General features: G+C 47.0%; 1 protein-coding gene across 3 annotated transcripts in view; it reads right to left on the bottom strand.

Annotated features, from left to right (window-relative positions):
• The window catches only part of mid2 (midline 2), a 78235-nt gene that overhangs the window by 41061 nt on the left and 14801 nt on the right, over window positions 1–22373 (bottom strand). For 2 of the 3 annotated variants that reach the window (XM_057042637.1, XM_057042639.1), the window contains exon 1: window positions 11767–11960. The exons of the other annotated variant lie outside the window; for it this stretch is intronic. The gene's annotated coding sequence lies outside the window, so the exon portion shown is untranslated. Of the gene's footprint in view, window positions 1–11766; window positions 11961–22373 lie in introns of those variants that run through there. 3 annotated transcript variants of the gene reach the window in all.

Below are 22373 nucleotides of genomic sequence, written 5' to 3'. Positions count from 1 at the left end.
GGCTGCTGGAGGAGAAACGACGCCGAGCTCTGGGAGACGACGCCATCACAGCGGGCGTCCCCACAGAGGCGGCAATTCATTTCCTGAGTCGATCCAGGTGTTGTGATCGCACTGTAGCACATTGTGATGCAATCTTCTAAATGTTTAGTCATAAAAAGTTTCCAAGATGGGGAAGTTGACAAAGAAACATAAGCTGAATTTATTGTCCCCGGCTTTATGATGCGCATTAGAGAAGGAAATTGCAACTCTATAAACACACACACACACGCACACACACACACACACACACACACACACACACACACACACACACCACACACACACACACATTTTTTGATGAAAATTTATAATACTCTTTTTTGGTAAACAATATAAGGGTTTCATTATGGGATGCAAGCTAATCCAGGAAGCTTACAAAGCAAAGTTTCCCTCTCGATTCTCTCAAATTTAATTACTTTTAGTGAATAAAGCCAGAAACACGACACAGATCCCTGATTTCTTTTGTTCTTCACAGCATCATAGATGTGTAATTAATTACAGGGTGCCTGTGCCAACACCTGCCATAACAGCAGCACCACGACTCAATCAAAGGGTTAATTTGAATATCATTGAGTCTGTGATCCACATCCCACATCTATGCAACTATCCAAGTTCAGAGTGAGCAGCCAGAGATCAAACGCGCCGCACTGATCATATCGTCGTGCTAAATGAAGCGCGCTGTTGTAATTAACACTTAGCTTTAGCGCCACCATCGCCACACTCATTAGGCTTTTGCCCTGTCACTCAGGGGAAACGCTAGCGGCTACGACAGGAGACACTAAAGAAGGGCAGGCAGACATTCACAAACCACACACACACGCACATGTGCACAGGCAGAGATGCACATTCCCAAAACACAAGCACTTCCTGTCTGGCTGTCTCTCTTCATTTGCTATTGTGCAGAGGTGAAGCATCCCAGAGAACAGCTGGTGCTAAATGTAAAAACACACACTCACACACACACCGTGCGCGTTCAGAGCAGCGTTTAGGTTTAGTTTAAGAGATCACATGAGGTAAATGGGAACAGAATTGCCAATGACATCATCTAGTGCCACCAGAAATAGCCCACTTCTACTTGAGCAGTGTTGCTACTTAGACACAGTAATTATTTAGGCACACTCTCTGATGGGTTTTGTCTTTTTCATGTCTGCTGCAACAGAGCAGCACTGTGACTTCACAACATCTGGCTGATATTTCCACAGATGCACTTTTACGCATCCACTTAAATCTGATAGATTTGCTCATAATGAATTCCAGCAGTAGAGGAGATGTGACCTTGTTGCTCTTCCCAGATTTAAAAGACGACCTCATGACACTTCCTCTTAATGAAATGGACCATTTAGTAAAAGATCACAGACGCGGTCCCCCGGGTGTAAACGTGTAATGCTCTTTGTTGACGCGTGCATCGGTCAGAAAGACAATTAGCCGGGAATAAACAAACCACTCGTAACCAAATTGCTCACTCCAGAACAGTGTCGGGACAGCTGTGGGGCGAAAATGGGACTCTTAATGAGCATTTGATGAAACTGAGATGGAGTCACAATGGTGGAGAAACAAATCACCTCTGCATCGACGACCCTCATCCTCCAGCAGCTAGAGCGGCAGCTTCAGCTCATATGGACGGCTTTTAGCCTTGTAGCATGGATATTTGAGTCAATATTCAGTCAATAGTGGCAACTGGAGCAATGTGACGACTATAAGGAGCTGGAGCGGATCGCCAGATTTTATTGTCATATTGACGGCAGATCTCCCCCATCTCGTCCCTCTCGGTGGAAGCTGTCAATCACGGGCTTATCACGGCGAAGGGAGAGGAGCAAAACATCACAAAGATAAGCTTTAAAGGCGCCAGAGAGCAGGGAGGCGACAACTGCAGCAGGCCGTCAGCCACTTTGTGGTAATCGGGATTTAAATTCCTCATTTTAAAAAAAAGAACGTCTCCAAATGATGCGTAGTTGAGTGTAGAAACGGTGCGCGGATTGCAGGTGGAAGGAATTCAAATCAGTGCTGATATGCAGAATGTGGGAACACCGAGACTATGCACAGCAAACCAAATACGACTTTGGGGTTTTGATTACCGAAAGTGATGACAACACTGCCCCTTAAGCAAACCTGAGCAAATCAGCAGGTTAATTACTGAACAACGGGGTGTTCCAGGGGGGAAATCTTGTGTTGATTTGATTACTTTCCTGTTTTTCCAGCCTTTATCTGAATATAAACAACGCTAAGCTAAGCTAAGGTAAACTGAACAGATGAGGCATGCGTGCAGAAAACGCTACTTTTAAGAGAACTCTCAAACAGATATTTATTACAGTATAAAAGACCAAATGGAATCATATAAAAGAGGCTCTTTTTTTAAAATAAAGTTCACTTTCCCAGACAAGCAACATGCGCCAAAGTAAAAAGTATGAATAAACAAAACAAAACCTTCCACTTGGCATAAATATTTGCCAGTTTTTGTGCTTTGTCCTGCAATTTATTTCCACAAGGAGTTGCCATTCAGCACATAATGAGGTAAGCAATTAGCATAGCTGATGGAAAAACATGTATACGAGGTGAGAATAGCAGGTCTGTGCTGGAAAGAAACAAGCATTTAACACTTTTTCGGGGGGGAACGGTGGATTCCGGTGAATGGTGCACACATTAAAATGACTCATGTAAACACCATACAAGAGCGCTGCTGTGTGGACGCTTTCCTGAGCTGGATTAACAAACATCATTTCAGAACGCGCTTCTCAGCCCAACAACCGCAGCCGAGCGTTTCAACCCGGAGAGAAGCGGAACATTGTTTAAAAAGATTCGGGACACTTTTGTGGATGAATCAGCTTGAACAGCTGTTTTTTTCCTGCGACAAATGGGGATAAAATACCCTCAGACGTGCATTCAGACGTGTGTCTGAATGCCAGAACCAGAATCTGCCGGGTTTTTGGCTTCAAAGGTTATTTTATGGAGGTCAAAACCGAAAAGGAGCATGAATGGATGCAGTTTCTGATCCCAACCTCATCCATCTTTGGATTCATTAAAACTCCAGTTTCCTTGAGACACCCTTTGTCTTCTCTTGCTCAGCCATTCTTCCTTTCCTTGCTCCTTTCCTCCCTCCTAACTCTCTCCCTCCGTCCGGCAGCCGTTAGTGTGGACTGGTTTCACTAAACATGTAATCTCTATTCATAGAATGTAAACAGTAATGCAGCCAAGCCGGTGTTTCCATCCCAGAGCCAGTGCAGGCCGGCTCAGAGTTAACCCTCAGCTCGCTGCTCGTTTAGAAACGGCTGAACAATCTCTACGATCAGCTGATTGTCCTTCTGAGGGACGCAACTGTCAGGTTTTATCTGCATTTGGATCTGACGCCCTCCAAGGTCATCCTGCCCCCCCCCCACAACAGCAGTGGAGGATCCAGAATGATCCCAGTGGTAAATGAGAAGGTCAGAAATGACAGAACTGTGTTGAGTCTGACAATCTGTAGTCTTATTATAATATTAAATTAGATATTATAATTATAAATATTAGAGATCAATCAATCAGCTATGTTCAAGTCAAAGGTTGAAGAATATTTTCTGCATTAAAACAACGCCAAAGTATAAGGTTGGGTGTTTAGAGTCAGGGGTTGGTTAGTTGTCAGGGGTTAGTTAGGGTCAGGGTTGGTTAGGGTCAGGGGTTAGTTAGGGTCAGGGTTGGTTAGGGTCAGGGTTGGTGAGGGTTAGGGGTTGGTTAGGGTCAGGGTTGGTGAGGGTCAGGGTTGGTGAGGGTCAGGGGTTAGTTAGGGTCAGGGTTGGTGAGGGTCAGGGTTGGTGAGGGTCAGGGGTTAGTTAGGGTCAGGGTTGGTGAGGGTCAGGGTTGGTGAGGGTCAGGGGTTAGTTAGGGTCAGGGTTGGTTAGGGTCAGGGTTGGTGAGGGTTAGGGGTTGGTTAGGGTCAGGGTTGGTTAGGGTCAGGTTGGTGAGGGTCAGGGGTTGTTAGGGTCAGGGTTGGTTAGGGTCAGGGTTGGTTAGGGTCAGGGTTGGTGAGGGTCAGGGGTTGTTAGGGTCAGGGGTTAGTTAGGGTCAGGGTTGGTGAGGGTCAGGGTTGGTGAGGGTCAGGGGTTAGTTAGGGTCAGGGTTGGTGAGGGTCAGGGTTGGTGAGGGTCAGGGTTGGTGAGGGTCAGGGTTGGTGAGGGTCAGGGTTGGTGAGGGTCAGGGTTGGTGAGGGTTAGGGGTTGGTTAGGGTCAGGGTTGGTGAGGGTCAGGGTGGTGAGGGTCAGGGTGGTGAGGGTCAGGGTTGGTGAGGGTCAGGGGTTAGTTAGGGTCAGGGTGGTGAGGGTCAGGGTTGGTGAGGGTCAGGGGTTAGTTAAGGTCAGGGGTTGGTGAGGGTCAGGGTTGGTGAGGGTCAGGGTTGGTGAGGGTCAGGGTTGGTGAGGGTCAGGGTTGGTTAGGGTCACCTGCAGGTGTGGGTGAGTGGGAAGGCTGCAGTCTCTAAGGATCTGGGTTCAAGACCAGACCAGGCCTGGGCAGGCAGAGTATCAGGAGTAATCAAACAGTTCCTTTCAAATAAATAAATTACTTGGTAAAGTAGGAGGTTGATATATTAGACCACAACAGAGTTTTTTAAAGAGCAGTTCATTTGATTAAACCCTGGGATAAAATTAGATAAAGAAGGGTTTGGCTTCGGGTTAGTCTAAATAAGTCAACCTACTGAGGGATTTGAGCAAAAATATAAGAAAATAAAATCAATCAAATTTGGCGTGGATGTCGAAGCGCCATTTAGTTCCTTTATCACACAAGAACTCTACACACACTTTCATGGTGTTTTTCAGGGGCCTCTTCCTTATTGGTCCCTCAGGTTCCATTCACAGCTTGTCCTCAGCGATGAGGCTCGTGTCGTACAAACGATGTTCGCTGATGTAAGAAGCTGCAAGTAAAATAAACAATCAATCCCTGCCAAGAAAAGCGAGACTTTCTCCTAATTAGTTTAGCAGATTTGCACACGAAGGCGACTTGAAATGAGATTTTCTCAGGGTCGTGACAGCGACTCTTCCCCTCCGTCCTTCACTCGGCGCTGGGCGCCTGCCAGCACAACCATGTTAATACCGTCAGACGTCCTCCTGTCGGCTCTCCAAGGACCTGCGAGCCTTATCAGACCCCCGCACAGCCGTGCCTCTGCTGCGCCACGCTGCCATTATTTATGTGCATTTGCTCAGGTGAGAACAAACTGAGGATCAGAGGCAGACAGAACAGCTTATTAGATATTTAGACGGGGCCGAGGACGTGGATGGGGACAGACTGGTGTCAGGGACGTGGTGTGACTGGCGGTATTGAAAGAAATGGAACAAACAAACGGCCATTTTCCTTTTCACACGCTGGTTTTTGAACCGTGCGGCGAGTCGGGGCAGGAGGCTCAGGTTGACTAATGAGGGCCACGTTCAGTCACTTTTTTGGCTCTTCCAGCCCCGACAGGTCTGGCTGTAATCACATTAGCACACACCTCCTGCACATCTATCCAAAAAGGTTTTTCCTTAGCTGAAGCCATTGACTTTTCTGGAGCAAACCACGTAAGCGCCTCACAAAAAATAAACTTATTTTAAGTGACAACCAACCCAGATTCACCGATTCCTTATTTTGACTATTTCCATGTGATGCTGTGTGTGTGTGTGTGTGTGTGTGTGTGTGTACTGTATTGAAGGCACTGAGTTCCTGACTCACTTTTTACAGCTATTTTCCATATATATGCAAATTTGGAATTTCAATCTACGTGTCACATAAACAGCTTTTTCAGCCTCCTAAAGAGGTTCCTCTCGGTAAGAAATTGGATTCTTGGCCTGCGCGCACCTACAGCATCAGGGAAACAATAACCGCCTCGATGATGATTGACGACCGATTCCTTCAAAGTTTTTCCGGCACAAACTGGAGTTGACAGCTTCGACTCTAGGGAGGTTCTGCTCCAAATGAGCGGAACAGCTGATCCGCGAGATAAGAGCTGATTTAGCATTCGAACTTCAAACTGCACTAGCAGAAGGTCCGAGGCGAGCTGCTGTGATGCTACAGATGCTGCACGACGTTGTGCGCATGCTGTTTCTTAAACTGGCTGGCAGCTGAGGTTCAGTCCCCCCCCCCCACCCCGAGAAAAACACATTTATTATTTTTGTATATGTCTGATATAAATGATAGTCAGAGAAAAGGAGCTTCTTTCTGTTCCACCCCCCTTTTCTCTGGCGTTGCATGGAAAGGCTGATAGCCGTGAAATGGCGAAATGGAACGGACAATCCTGAAACCCAGCGCAGATGTTCTGTTTGGATGCCGCCGTCCTCAGCAGACAAAGGCTCACTGCGTGTTGTGGCGCCGTGTACGACTGGATGTGCGAAAGTTGCTGAATTAAACCGAACAGGCAGGATAAACGAGGGCAGCTGGACCGAAAAAGCAACATTAAACCAAGCTTCCCTCCTCCAAATATGGGATTTACTATGCATAAATACATCTACACTTGCCACCAAACAATACATCTAAGAGGGCCAATTAGCTTCTCAGCTGCTGTGATTAGCAAAGCAGGAGGTGGTCGCCTTTTTATTCGTCGAGGTCGGTGGTGTAGAAAACAGACAAACTAAGAGATGTGAAGGAAATAGATCAAAAATAGATCACAGCTGGAGTAAGAAACAAAAAAGGGCGATCAAGTGGAGAGAGGTGGGAAACCATGTCAGCCGGTGTGACCCCAGGGAGGGGGTTCCTGTCCTCTATCTCATCCTCTCACTCCCACAGAGTCAGGGTCTTCTATTTATACAGCGCAGTAATGTTCGGCATTTCCTTCCGGGGGGGAACCTGATCCATTGTTTCTCCGAGCTGCTGTGTCACTGGCTCAGATTCAACCGTCAGCAGCACCGACCTTTTCATGGCCTCCTCTCCATCGTCACATGTTCCTGGGTTCTAATCTCGGAGCTCTGGTCAGCCCTTACAGAGCTGCAGTTTCAGGTGAATATTAGAGGAACAGAGTGATACTGCTTCGAACCTCCACGGTGACGTCATTTAGCTCTGGGTTGCTAACTTGCTAGCTCGCTAGTGACTATCGGGTGATGTGTGAGGTCATAGGTCACCAGGAAATGGCCCAATACTAACTACTAAAATGTGCACGTCAACGTAAAGAAGGTAACTTCAGCCTTATGCACTGATGAAAAGACGTGATATTATAAACCATCAATTACAGCCTAATTAACCTCAGTGGAACCTGACTAAAGAACAAATTCTGCGCTTCTAATATAATAAAATAACAATAATTGGGACTGTAAAAATTAGAGCATAAATCCAGATTAATTAATTTGCATGATCATTTCATTAATATTCTTTAATGCGATTAACTCGTGCGCAGGGTGCGCACGGCTCCTGTCACTGGAGAGGACCGGTGCCCCAACAAGGACCCAAACTCAGCCAAGACAGACAGCAACACAGTGCCCCTCGAAAGCCACTTGCACGCTCGGCGGGGGGATTTTCACCAAAGCAGCAAACATTTGTCAAAGATTATTTGATATCTGGACACCAAATATGAACTAAAACCCATGTGTATCCATCACAGCCCTCAATACAACAATCAAATCTACATGTCACATCTGCGGTGAGGGAATCGGTGCTTTCGGCCTCGCACACTGTAAATCACAAGCTTTCAAATTGAGGAAACAAGAGCCTGTATTTACACCTTAAACCCTGCAACCGAAGCCAACACAAATCAATAGGTTGTTACTGCAACAATAGCTGGCCGGCACGGCCGACATTTTAAAAATAGCCGCTCCCCGAAGGCCCAGAGAGGAGAATAATTGCAGAGGTTAACAATGCCCACTGATATATCAATAGTGAACAGCCCGGAGGACCAGGTACCAAAAAGGTTCTTAGTCATAATCCTGTCAGTTTGGATGAAATTTACCAGTCACACACACACACACATTCTCCCACCTGCTGGATGTTCAGCAGAGCATCCTACGCAGCACAACGGCGTTTCTTGGAGCCCAACATCAGAGGAGCAGATGCTTTTACGGGTGAGTATCACTTCAGAAAGCCTGGTGGGTGGGTGAGGGGTTCATGATAAATGTGTGCGCGCACATGAGTAAACTGAGGTATCGGCCAGGTTTTATTTCTTCTTCCTCCGTCCCGGCGACATTTTGTCTTTGCCCTCTGCTCCGCGTGGCTATTAGCTCTCCTCAGAACACCTTTGAAGCTCAAACATCGCCTTTCGCGCCTCCTTCGGTTTACACCTACCCTCGCTATTGGCCCTCTCCTTATTTTATCAGCTCTGCCTCCCTCCTCCAGTGTTCAATCCCGACTTGTTTTCAGCACAACTGCCTCCCAGCCTGATAAAGCGGGCCTCGCGGCACCGATAAAATAGAACATCTTAGTAACGAGTTCCTCCAGTAGAAACACGAAAATGGGCTTTTTTCAATCAAACAGCTACTTTATTTTACTGTCATAAGCGGCTTTTATGGTTAGTTGTTCCAAACCGTCTGGGGTGAACCCAACCCCCCGGAGCCACGCCAGCAGGGGTTCCCTTCCTACACGGCCCCCTGCTGCTCCTCCCAGAGAGAGAGGGCGTGAGGGGAGTTCAGGCCAGCTCTGCAGCTCCTGGGGTGGGCAGTGTGACAGCTCAACTGGGCCTGGTCCCAAACCACTGGTGCCAGTAGGTGAGATCATGGGAAACATGTATACAAGCAGCTGGCTGTCAACCGCCGTTAGCATCGGCTGCTTCTTTATCTTGCTAATGTTGTCCTTGTAAACGGATGATTCCAGGTCTTTGTTCCAGAGTAACAGATACATCTGTTCTATGGATGTGTGTGATATTTCATCCATTGCAGACACACACGAGTGTGTGTGTTTGACACTCATTAACATCAAACAAGAAGGTGACCAGCAGATCATGTAGGAAAACACTCTCTTCTTTGTGTGTTTTCCTTCACTAGTTTCCAACACTTGAACCCAATTTGTTGAACTACAAATCATCGCTGGGGACCTTCTTGTTTTTCCATTCTACCTACACCTTCATCCTCAGCTACAAAGAAGCATTTTCCTGTCAGGTGAGCCCTAATTGGACCGACGTCCGCGCTGGGTCCGCCTGGACTCCCACATGCCATCAAAGACGCCGTCTCCTCTGTTCTTGAATTGCAGGAGTCCCTCTAATCACATCCCGCAATAATGCTTTTCATTCCCAATGTCACCTCCATGGCACTAATTATAACCTGGCCCATAAAATTAAAGTTCCACTGTAAATCTGAGCATGCCAGGTGCTGATATTAGAGAGGGTTTTGACAGGATGTGTCTGCATCCTGGAACGTTCCACCTGCCTCCACACTTTCCACTTAACAGAACCACTGTGTTCTGTTCCACGCTGTGCCTCCTGGTCAAGATTACCTTTTGCAAATGGAGCCGGTACAGCTGAGAAAAGCGTGACGACAAATTTTAATCCATAATTCAGGGCTCCCGAAACGTTCCCTTTTTTTTTTTACTTCGAATCTCTTTTTAAATGCTGTTACATAAACCAAAGAATAACGAACACAGACGCTCATTTACTGGCACCATGACCAACCGGTACAGACGTTTTTAAACTTTGATCAAACAGGGAAGACTTTCAAGACCCTTTCCGCCACTTAAAAATTGGTTGGACTTTAAATTAGGACTTATGTCACCACCAAAAATGGATAGAAAAAAGTCCTTCTCGGAGTCCAGGTCTGCCAACTGGGCTAAGCTATAAGCCGCCGAAAACTCACCCTTATTTTAATATCTTCAAAGACTCATGTGGACTTTATGAAGGTGAGGAACACAATATAATTTATGAGTCGAGTAGAAGTGAACACAGCTAAAATGTCAAATCTCACCAACACAGTGTCATTTTAACAGCTTTAACAACACAACACGCAGTCAGAAACTGGACAAAAAACAAAACAAAAGTCGCTTACATGCTTCAGTCCTTTTTTCAGATTTCATTAAGAGTATATAGAAAGTGATGGGAGACCCAAACTCCCTGCCGTTTTTAAAATATCAAGTCTTCTTGAACTTGGTGACGCCTACTGAAAGCAGACTACGTCACTTCTGATTTAGACGAGTTGATTTTCACACGCGCAGATGTCAAAGAACAAAATCACTTGGATTAATGGGTCTAAATGTGCAGAGAGGCCGAAGCAATGGGGAGAAATCTAGGTGGGCTAATCCAATACCCCATTATAGTCTTTACATGGTCACTCGAGTAATCTCTTAACTCCAGAAATTAGATAAAATTTGATTTTATGGCCGTTTAAATGGACCTGCTGATGCACCCGGTGCATCAGTGGACATCTAATGATTAAAAATGGAAAGAATCGTGCAGGCCGGGCCTCTATATTCTCCATCTAGAGCATTAAAACTTAAACTACATGCCTCTCTCTTCACACACCCACCCAGTCTGGCGTCATATATGCTCACATCCACTTTCGCTTCATCCACTAGGGGTCTTTTATTTGAACTTTCCACACAAGACACCAAAAGAACTGCTCAATGACGGGCCGAGACGGAACAGCAACCGGAGGACTCAGCTGAATGAGGAACAGAGACGTGAAGGCAGTTAACAGGAACATGGCATCACTGTCCGTGAGTGCAGGACTGAAAGAAGACCGTAGACGACAACGAACTGGAGTTATCGGTCCGATGAGCCGTGTTGTGCAATGGAACGAAGCTCAACCCACCGCTTGGTAAACCACAGAGCACTTAAGAGAGAGACTCTGCCCTCTGTGTCTGCTTCACACACACACACACACACACACACATCCACACACACTGGAAATATGATTTAAGAATTTGCAAAGCTGCTGCTGGTTTGAAAATGGCTACACAGGCACCTGCGAGGCAGCGATCTACTAAACCAGGACATTTATCTCCTAACAGGAGCGGTGACCTTCCCTGTTAATGCTGATCAACGTGTCAGAGGCATTTAAAGCAGCCCAACTACGAGCAACATTCCTGCCTACTGTCAGCTGAGCTCAGCAGGATCAGGATGCGGGAATTTGGTCTTTGGCATCCAGCAGGCTGAATTATTTGCTGTGACTCTTCACGACTCACCCACATTCCATCATTCCTCTGCCACTTAGGGAAATCTCATTTTTGAATTCGACCATTAAATGAGACTCAACATTTTAGCCGTCAGTGATACAATCGCATTGCTCAACACGTCAACAGGCATATTTCCAAACCCGGAAAGATGAAAACAGATTTACACGGTTCAAACTGTACAACAGAAGGGTTGGTACTGTTCAGGGCAGAGGATTTTAGAAAACCTCCACATTTCCAGGTCAGGACCCGTAAAAACATTTAAAGTGCTGAATTACCGTGTTTGCCTGGTGGAAAACAGGAAAGATTCCCTGGATCATTAGTAAAAACACATGCATGAGGGGACAGAACTGGGTCCACAGCCGTTTCATAGCGGAGAGACAACTAAACTAGATCAAATATTCTGCTGCACTGAGATGATGGTGAATTATTTATGTAATTAACAACTATCTGCGCGGTTTCTGTGCAAATTGGCGGCCAACTCTCCCCGCCACCCCATCAGTTGGTGTCTCTTTTACCCAGACACCGTTTTTAAGACCTGACAACAGCAGTCTGAACAAAACCCACCAAGTTTAAGCAACACACGGACGGTGACTGTAACGCTGGTTCCCCTTTCCAAATGTCTCCCCGGGTTCCTTCGCCTCACGCCGCGTCAACCCTGAAGCGCGCACACACGGACCGGACACCTCGGAGCGGGTCTCAGACACCTACCAGCTTTACGCGCCGAACCCTCTTTTTTCCTGTCATCTTGAAGGTCGGCCGAAATGAACTTGGAAAGAAGCGCGGGAGTAAAGGCGAAGTGGCTGAAGCGAGCCGGGAGAGCGCGCAGTCCGATCCGCACGGCGCAGGAGCAACGCTGCGCTGCGCCGCTGCTGCTGTCAGGAGGGAGGACCAGACAAGTTTGAGGGAGAGAGAGAGAGAGAGACGCGCACACACACACGCACACACACAGGAAAGCGGCTCCTCCCACCCCCGGACAAGACTAAAGCGACAGGAGCTCCGGCGGGTTCGGTTTGGTGCGCCAACCAGGTTCATCAGGGTTACCTGACGGCACCTGACGTCACATGACACACTGACATTATGGCTAAATATGGTACTTAAGCTTGGGGGTAGGGGTGATGGCGGGAGTGGGGGGGTTGTAGGGTCAAATATGGGGGTTCACATCTGGGAGACAGAGGGAGTGTGAGCACGTCTGGGTTGCAGGAGTCAACATGCAGCTTCGTTTCATTTTTATGTCCTGAACAATAATGACGCAACTGTTGGTAATGATGCGTCACCTCTCCAGTGTGCTGCTTCGCTCTTTGGCATTAATATTTGAAATAGTGCCCAAAAGGTAGAAAATATCCAAGAAATAAACCGACTAAATGAAGGTCAATTAACAGACTTAATATTTCTGAATAGCTTTCTTATGAGGGTGTCTGCAGGGAAAAGACATCACGCAGGCTCAAAATGATGAGAGAAGAGGGAGTTACTCTGACAAAATGTGTTTTTCTTTTTGCTTGATGATTGCAAATTAAATTCTATTGTTGAATCTATAAAGGAAAAGCCCAAGCGGACCACAGAGCTACAGCTTCCTGCATAACTTTCGAAATTTTGCACCTTTTAATATCAAACTTTTTAAATTGTTGTTATGCTTCTTTTCTAGAATCCATATTTTATTGAGCCTCTTTTTTTCTCCAATAAACCAACTTTGATTTAAAAAACACTTTTATGAAAGAAATCTGCCAGGATTCAGTTGTGTTGCAAAGCTGTGAAAATTCCCTTTTTTTTTACCAGGCACAGATCCGTCGGCCTGTTGCTTATGGGTAAATATTACCAGGTGAGGTGTGAGCTGCAGGTGTGAGACCACAAACAGCTTCTCTGAGCTCATTGTCTCTGTGTGTTTAGCTCTAAAAGCTATTTTCTGGTCTTTTGAAATCGGACTGTGAGCTGCAAACATGCAGGATCGATCAAGACGAGATGGTAGAAATAAGGTCATCTTGCATATTTGGTGGAACCAGCAACAGCGTGAGTTATGTAGTCTTATCGATTTGGATGCACAATATTTAACCGTCAGGTGAATTATAATGGCTTAAAAAGTTCTTTAAGCATCCCTGCCTCTCGGGGAGTTTGGAGTTTGAAAGTCAGACAGAGCACAAACAATTATTTCCACAGTTACCAGACGCCAGTGCAGACGCCCGGCTACGGCACTGCTGCCACGTGGACCCACAGACCAAAGCTAACACGCTGCTGAAGGAAACTGAATCGTAGCATTTCATCAATAAATGAAAGCTCGCAAACTGTGCAGGAAGTCGACTCTAATTTGCGGCTTCGCTAGCACGACACACGTCTCGCCGCATGCATGTGTTCAGCGCCCACTTGTGATGGCGACGCAGCGCTTGAGCTGTCACTGCACGCCGCTCACCTGGAAGCCAAGCTGCCTTTTACTGCTGCTGCCTGAGCTGTTTTCATGTTGGGGGATGGGGGAGCTGTTATCTCCACCAGTACTTAACACTGTGCCAATTTTAGAAGTTCTTTTTTGGAGGGGGAGGGTGCTCGTGAGGTCAGAATCTATCAGATAAATAACATCACATCATCTATGTAGTTCTAAATTCCCTGTCTGTTATTTCATTTACTCATTGTTTTACTTTGAAGTATTGTCTGATTAAAAAAAACAAAACTCATTTTAAGTAGCAAAGTAACTCATTTTAAGTAAGTTTAGCAGAGCGCCCAACTTTTTATTGAGCTGGGATTGTGCCAGGCCTATTTTATTTTGAGAGAAGAGCTGTGGGAATAATTTGGGATTCTGTGCTCAATCATCACCGAATGAATACGAGCAACCACTCTGAGTGCTGGGGCTGAAGATGCGCTACAGTCGGGGGCAGCTAAGCTAACCTTTGTTTTCATTCCATACCAGTCTGACAATATGGACAGGCCCCATTCTAGGACGCAGGGCATCAGTCAAGGTAAAAAGGGGGGTAGATTATTTCACTTGCAATGTTTAGTTTAAGTCTCTGGATGATCCACACCTGAACTCTAACATGCAGTTTTTTTATTTGCTGTGATTCATCAGATCTGATTTACTGTCTTCACAGTTATGATACTAATGATCCAGGGTCAGGAGGCACTGGTCAGGAGGCACTGTGATGGTCAGCCAGTGAGAAAATGAGCTTCCAAACCGTCACCTTTCAACTGCTTTGGACGACCTTAGCTTAAACTCCTCCACCGCAAGAAGCCCAGCATCACTGATGATGAGCAATGATAAAACCACCCAAAACACACTGAACATGCTGATGAGTATGAAGTTGGGGGGATTTGTCCCGCCGCATCGCTGTTCTGCTCTTCTGACCCACTGATGCGGCGCATCAGCTATCAAATTACCATCAGCCCCGATACTTAAAAATGATGTGCATGAAGCGCACTTGCGTGAAGAATCACCAATGCAGAAAGCAGCGCGTAGCCAGAGGAAATGCATCAGCTCTTCCCTTCCTCTCTCCTCTGCAGCCTTCAGCTCACAGCTCATCTGGGACTTATTGTCTGTCTGTGTACAGTCACAACATGGCGGATTTGGAAAAGAAAAACAACCCTGCACAGGGATAAAAAGGAAGACTCCCCCCCCCCCCCCCCAACCCCTTCAGAGTACAAGAAGATTCTGCAGAGTGTAGAAAATGGTGTTATTAATATTCTGTGCCTGCACACGTTTCCTGCTGCTGCGTTAATAAAGACTGATCTCCAGTCGATTGCCCTCACCAACTGTTAGCCCAGCTAAACAGCTGCCAAACACAATCTGACCCACCCTAATTTGCAACAAACGAGCGATAATGGCGCAGAAAATCATAATATCGTAACCCCACTAACGCATGTTTCTCAAAGTATGTTATAAACCCCAAATAGGTGATCATAATCGGAGTAGCCACTAGGGGGCGCTGCAATGGAGAATTAAAGGTGGGGTCATTGAAGGCTGACCTGTTTCGTCCGACTAAAATGGCTTCGGGTCCATAAGACCTGCAGCAAACTGACACTGGTGTAGTGGTTGGATCCACAAACACCTGCTTCCTGCTGCGCCCACGCGGAGGCCAAATTAAAGCGGTGGGGCTCACACCTAGATGGCGAGGAGGTCAGGACCCCATCACGCTGGGCAGAGGGTCAGATGCGAGGTCAGGGTGAAAACAGTAGATTGAAGCTGACAGTGTAAACCACAGCGATCACATAATGGTGGCTATGTGACACCACGTGTCTTTGAATAGCAACGTGTGTGTCTTTCTGTGTGTGTGTGTGTGTGTGTGTGTGTGTGTGTGTGTGTGTGCACTTTTTCCTTACTACAAAATCACTAGTAAAGTGAGGACAGTTTTGGCCATTTTGGCTGGTCCCCAGACCTCCCAAGGACTGTTTAAGGGTTAAGATGGTGGGTTGGTCCGGTTTGGTAGCTGGGAAATTTAGTTTATCGATGCTAGACAGAAATCCAAGGCTGAAATATGACGATGATTTCCCCCAAACAGAGATGATCACAGTTACACTGTGGTTTGATATCTGGTCAGTTTCAGCAGCACGTCAGCGGTGCTGCTGTGTCGCATCGGTGTTTGTGGGCCTGAGCTTTCATTTCCTTGCTCCTGACAGGCTGAACTGCAGAGGTGGACTTAATATGCTGAAACTGTGGCACAATAAGAGGCTACGTAGATAGACGACCAGCAGTTTGTGCTTTCTAATCCAGACAAAATGCAGGTGGGAGGTAAATGGGCGCCTGTAAAACACCCACAAAGTTTTGTGAAGCAACACTTTTATTCTGACACATCTTATGATCCTGCATTATTTGTTCCCCTCCAATGCATCCGCCTGGAGTTGCCTGTGGTGACTCACTTCTCATTTCGCTCCTCCTTTCCAGAGCAGCTATGGTGAAACGCTGCACCTTTTTTAATTTTGGATTTTTTTTTTACAGCCTCGAGGACAGAAGTGGGTTTGTTTTAGAAAGGAGATGTTTATTGAGGAGAGGGGACATTTATGACCCATGAAAGCAGCGGGTATAAAGAGACAGGTTCATCGTGCAGGGTTGGCTATATTGGATGGAATTTCCCTTCATTTTCCTCAATTATATAAAAAGGATTTATATAATGTACCTAATCATTTGTATGTTTTGTCCTGGTTATGCAAGGCAGTTTTCTGTGTCAACTGGACTGTTTTTCTTCTCTTTTGAAGATGTTTCGCCTTCTGTCCAGAAGGCTTCTTCAGTTCTGAAGAACTTCAAAAGAGGAGAAAAACAGTCCAGTTGACACAGAAAACTGCCTTTGGATAACTGACCTGGATGATTGAGGATCTACACAGACGTCCTGGTTATGGTTCTCATTTCTTTCAAACTTTTAGGTAAATTTTGGTAAAACCTGATGGCAGGAAGTTTTGGTTAGGACCCAGACAACAGGTGCCTCCAGATTTGATTTTGAAGTCCGGGAGAGTGAAAAAGTTGTATTACGAAACTCTAATTTCATAAATGCCTCATCAAATAGTAAGAACCTGATCAGAGGACATTCGAAGCAAACAGGTGCTGGTCATTTATACAAATCTGGTCTTTCATGTAAACCAAATATCCCATAATTCCTGTGAAATGCAGAGTGAAATGGCTCCCTCCCTTCAGCTCTGTCCCAGCAGATAAAGAGGAACCTCCTGTTGAGGTTCTCTCTTTAACTCCAACCCTGGAGAGCAAAACAATATTCAAGTGACATTTGTCCTGTTTGAACAAGTCACCAGTATAAAAATGGAAAAGCCGCAAGAGAAGCTGCACAGAGAAGGGCTCTGCGGCGGGGGAGGAGGCGATTATTACGTAACCCCGGATCAAAGTGCTGCCCCGTGCCAAAGGTAAAGCGACTGAAATAACGAACTCAGATGAGGCCTCCTGACGCTGGCATCAGTGGTGGTTGGCAAACTAAAATGCAAACATCCCATTTTTGCTGCTGTGCCACGGAAATAGGCGATGAAAGCGGAAGAGATTACTCAGGAAAACAGAAAAAGAGAGAGAGAGAGGAGGCGTTCGGAGAAGATATGGGTCAGACAGAGAACGCAGGGAATGATCAGAATGTGCAAACGTGTACGGGCCTAATCTAATTATCCCTCATCCTCCTGGGCCTGTGATCAGACGCCTGATTAAAGCAGCAGATAAAACAGAGGGAGGTGGGAGACACAGATGCAGGATATGAGATACAAGCAGCCTAAACCTGGGCAGATCATGGACTCTAAGACAAACACATAGACTTTAGGATGCAGCGCATGGATACAAACATTACCAGGGGGGCGCCGTTCACTCAGGCCAAGCAGGTATTTATCATTTATTTGAAGGGCAATGCCTGCAGCAGTGCAGCGTGTGATTATCCAACGGGAATTCTGCTCATCTCTCTTCTCGACTGCTTAAACACAACAAAATCGCTCATGTTTAAGGTGCTGCTGGAGATTCATAAGGGCTTAAGTGGGTCTCGTCAACCGCGGTGCCAAACCTGCACCCGAAACACGTTTGCTCGTGTTGAGCGCCGGCCTGGCTGCGAAATCCTCAGGTTCACTCCTCTGATGCCGCGGATAAGCAGCCCTAATGCTCTGTAAACATGCGACGGGGTTGTTGCTTCATTTGCTGCAGCTCCCGGTGGAACACGAGCGCGGGGCGGCCTCATGCATACGAGAGCGCGACGGTGCGTTAGGACGGAAAGTTCCTCCTGCCTGCCGAGGCAGATGGAGCGGAGATATTGGGGGAGAGATGTTTTGTGTGGCACAACTGAGATGCTCTGATAAGGCGGAAATGAAAGAGAGGCTGGGGAGGCAGGTGGGCAATAACAACACCGGGCTTCTTCAGTTGCCACTTCAGCCGTGTGCCAGTTGTCCTGCTGCACAGATGTGCTCCTCATGTGGATCCTGGTCAGAAGGTGACTTTTAAGGAATAAATAGAGGCATAACATTTTCGAGTGTGTTCCAGTAATGATGAGGCATTTCACACCTGAGATTTGTTGCCCAAATGAGCTGTTGTTAAAACACAGTGTGTTGGCCATGTTGTCTCCAGTGCCATCGAGAAGCTGCTCGGGTAAATCTAAGCACATCTAATGACAGTTGACACTGGGGTTTGCCACCAACATCTCCAGCCTGGTTTACCAGGGCGGTCCACTTTGCCTGTTTTCCCCAGGTTAGCAAGAACACCACCTCAAACCTTACAGTTGCTTCCTGCTGAGGTTCTGATTCAGCAGGGCCGCGCGACACTTTTTTCCTCCCCCGCAGCTCATGGCTTCCTACAGCTCCTCTCGTCCCTCTTTTGGATCTCTGAGGAACAACAGTGCGCTCATCGACCAAATGTCAGCCATCTGTAGAGGTCGGTCCCACCCTGATTGATTTCTTTGTCTACCTGTGACTTTAGCAATGAGCAGCTGTCAGTTGGTTCGCTGTCACCCCCCCACACTCTCTCACACACACACACACACACACACACACACACACACACACACACACACACACACATTCAGAGGATAAATCTGTCACCTCAGACCTGATTATCTGCCTTGGGTTCAAATAAGGCCTCCACATGTTGCAGGGTCTCGCCCATCCCCCACTAATAACGGAGAAGAGCGCTTGTTCTAAATGATCGATCGAGTCCTGAGAGCAAACACAGCACATCTGCTGCATCTCCAGTTTTCCATTATGGCGCCACAAAAATGACTTTTCTGATTGCAGCTAGAATATTTACTTTCACAAAGGCTGATTCTGTCTATTGGTTTGATCCAGTCCTAATTGGTGCCAGTCTGAGACAGGCAACTGCTTCGTGAGAAATGAAATAATAACCAGAGCTGGTGAAGAAGACATTTTCAAAGCAGAACAACAGCATCTGACAACTGCTATGGGTCAATTTAAGTCTGAGCAAGGTGCTTTAGCAGGCAAGGAACTGGAGTACATGAAGAAAAGCAGATATGGGCTCTGTTGAAGCAGAAATGGGTTCAAGACCCAAGAATCAAACCTACGATTGCTGCTGCCTTGTTCCGTTAAATGGCAATAAGTGGCTTAACTGAAGTAGGTGTGCTGGTTTCCAAAAGCAACGAGGATCAAACTACAGGACATGGGATGTTTCTGAGGTGGAACAAGCTGTTCAATTTCCTCCCTGAGCCAGTGAAGGTGGGTACATTCGGAGCTCCTGCTCCAGCGAAACTCAGATATCAGCGTGGCTCCGAGACACGGAGTGATGAAAGCACGTGAGGAACACTTTGAAAAGCACCCCCACCTCCCGTGATGGACTCCAGACTGAGCAAGAAGTGAAAGCAGAGCAGCCGTTCCGCCTGGACGCCGGGCTGCTTCAATCATCCCCAACGATCAGGCACGACCTCTGCAGCTGGAAGTCGACGCGGCTCTGTTCTCTTGCACATCATGTTTCCTTTCAGACAGGATTTCACCATCAAGGCTCTTTCACAGCGTTTGCCGAGCAAGGAGACCCCGTTTCTCCTGCAGAGCAGGATGCAGCGGGAGGCATCGCCGAAAGAGAATTCTGAAGGCAAACCTTTCATGTCATCTTTTACCTGACCAAACTGGGCTGCTGAGGATTCTCAGGCATCAAAATGAGAAGAGAAGAGACAAGAGCAGGGGGATAAGAAGTGAAATTCATTGGTGAAAAGAGTTGGAAAAAGAAGACAGAAGAGATCTCAGGGGGGGTTAAATCCAGTACAGACAAAACACAGACAGAAAAGTTGATCCTTGAGACTGTGTGAGTGTCTGGATGCATCTCTGCCTGGGGAAGCGTGTGCTGCTGGCACTTGGAATGAATTCTCTGTCGAGCAGTATCAGTTCAGCATCAGGAGGACGGCTGCACAATGAGCCCGTCCCTCTAAATGCCAGGTCTGGGAACCCAGATGAGGCCTATTACTGAGTCGGAGCCTTCAGTTAAAGCTGATGAAAGGTTTCTTATCTCAGTCAGGGCTTCCTTCTCTACAGTTTCAGCCATCGGATCTTTAAAATGCTCCTTAGAAACTGTTGGTAACTCCAACAAATGTTTGCAGACAGGTTAAATCAGGTCTTTAATAACTTTGGAAGGCTCTTTAGCCATTTTTAATGCTCAATTTCTCTTTCTGTCTCTCCCTAACTTTGCATCGAAGTCGACCATGAAGTTCAGATTAAGTGCTTCAATATAAACAAACGACACAAAATGCAGGTTTATTGGAAGCATTGATCTGTTTGTCTGCAGCTCCTCCAACAGCTTTATCCAATTTTAGCCAACTACTTTAAAGATATCTGAGTGGAAATGTAGCCTAAATGACCCCCCCACTAGGATTAAACAAGCTCAACCACCTGAGACACCAATAAAACATCAGATTTCCTGGGAAATCCCAGATAGGTAGCCATGGTAACATGTCGGCGTGTCACCGTGAAACTACGGCCTCAAACCAGTCAACCTCACACGGAAGGGGCCATTATCGGGAGAATCCATCTGAAACCCTTGATTTCCATCACAGAGGCGTGAAGAATTACAGTCTAGAAGAGAGTCCTCCACGCCACTCAGACGGCGTGTGCTGGTTCCCGCTGAACCCCGAGAACGCGACATGTACGGTCCTCATTATGAAGAGGTTACGCACCTGGAATTGCCAGTGGAGAGGACGGGTTCTCAGGACGATGACCTGAGCTTATAAGTGCTTAATGTGTCCCCTCAGCCGGGGCCTGGGAGGGCTGCCAGGTTGTGCACATATGCGCTGGTAACGCACCAGTGTTGGCGCCGCTCACAGCGGGGGTTCGCCGCCGTGGGTGTGAACAACAATCACGACCGGCATTTTTATTGAATATGCTCGAGTGGTCTGGAGGCATTGATCCGATGTGTCTGGTAGAGGTGCCGAGGAGACGCGAGCTGGAGAGAGCGACAAAAAAAGGGAGGGCTCCTGCAGAGTGGAGTTAAAAATAGAGAACGAGGAGGGGGGGGGTCCTACCTGTGGGCTTGGAGCCAGCCTAGTTAAGAGCCAGCAGCAGAGAGAGAGAGAGAGAGAGAGAGAGAGGATACATAATAGCAAAACAATGATGATGGTGATGATGATGAAGAAGGGAAGCAAAAACCAAACAAATGGTGTAAATGTACTGACACCCCCCCCCCCCCCCCCCCCCCGCCCCTTCACAAGGAGCATTGGGAGTTAAAGGATTTGCTCATGGGCCTATAGGGAAGAAGCTGCTCAGGGGCCCTGACCTTCCATCCTTTAGGCCCCTCCCATTTTAAAGGGTCTTATTAGGATACAGGTCCAGCTTGTATCATTGTTGTGACCTGAGATATCTGAGACCCTCATGGTCCCCTGCTGGGTTCTCTTTCTTCTTTTATGGTCTTTCATGCTTTAATGATGAGAATTGTGCATCCTTGTCATGTAGTCATTTAATTCATACTTCTCACTGCGTTTTATGTGCTGAATAGTGACTAATGAACTCTTATTTAGTGTTCACCGAGGCCCAGATAAACGAGGACACGGTGCTTGTCTCGTCGTCGGTGGACATCAGCGTCCCACTGTTGTGGTTGCGTAATCAGAGGCCGAAAGCTGTGATTTAACCACAAAATGGGGAGATTAACTTATATCACTCCAGTCCGTTTATGCTGCAGTTTCTTCCAGTCCTGCTCTCAAACAATAGGCTCTACTGAGCTTCTGCTGGGCTGTTTTCAGAGTTGAATTCCCAGGATACACAGTAAAAAAAACAAAACAAACAAATACAACAAAACTCCGCAATGCCTTCCACCCCCTGCATCCAGATCACACAGCAAATAGAAATGAAGTCATCACTCTCAGTCCTGGTGTCTACCTGTGTCCTTACCCAGCTCAGCCACCGCAGGACGCCCAGGAGGCATCTGTCTCAGAGACCTGAGCCACCTCCACCGACTCATTCTGATGCAAAGGAGCAGCAACTTCACGGCTCCCGGTGGACGGACGAACCGCTCGCCCCTTAACTGCCTGGATTTTACCTGCTTTCTTCCTTTGCTGGTTATTAGGGGGCCCTTGTGAACACGCTACATCAGGATGTGTCCTGAATGTTAAAGCTGGAGAGTGTGTGAGTGTGTGTGTGTGTGTGTGTGTGTGTGTGTGTGTGTGTGTGTGTGTGGAGGGTGGAAGGTCATTAAGGAAAAGGGGTGGGATGAGGTGGTCACCAGTTAGGGAGATAATTTATTTAGTCAGGCGCCACCTTTGGCTCTAATGGAAAATAACATCATGTCATCTGCAAAGAGCCTTGAAACCTCAGAGTTTAGAGCTCACAACAAATACTTCCTGTTGTGAGCTCACTACTTCCTGTTGTGAGCTCATGTGGTGAGTGTAGGTTGAGATGCCTGAAGGTGCAGAGGTGGGAACACACTTATCAGACCTTCTAATCAG

The sequence above is a fragment of the Takifugu flavidus genome, chromosome 9 (assembly GCF_003711565.1).
Source record: "Takifugu flavidus isolate HTHZ2018 chromosome 9, ASM371156v2, whole genome shotgun sequence".
Lineage (NCBI taxonomy): Eukaryota > Metazoa > Chordata > Actinopteri > Tetraodontiformes > Tetraodontidae > Takifugu > Takifugu flavidus.
The sequence above is the reverse complement of the archived record's forward strand: the minus strand, read 5'-3'. Positions and strand labels throughout refer to the sequence as shown.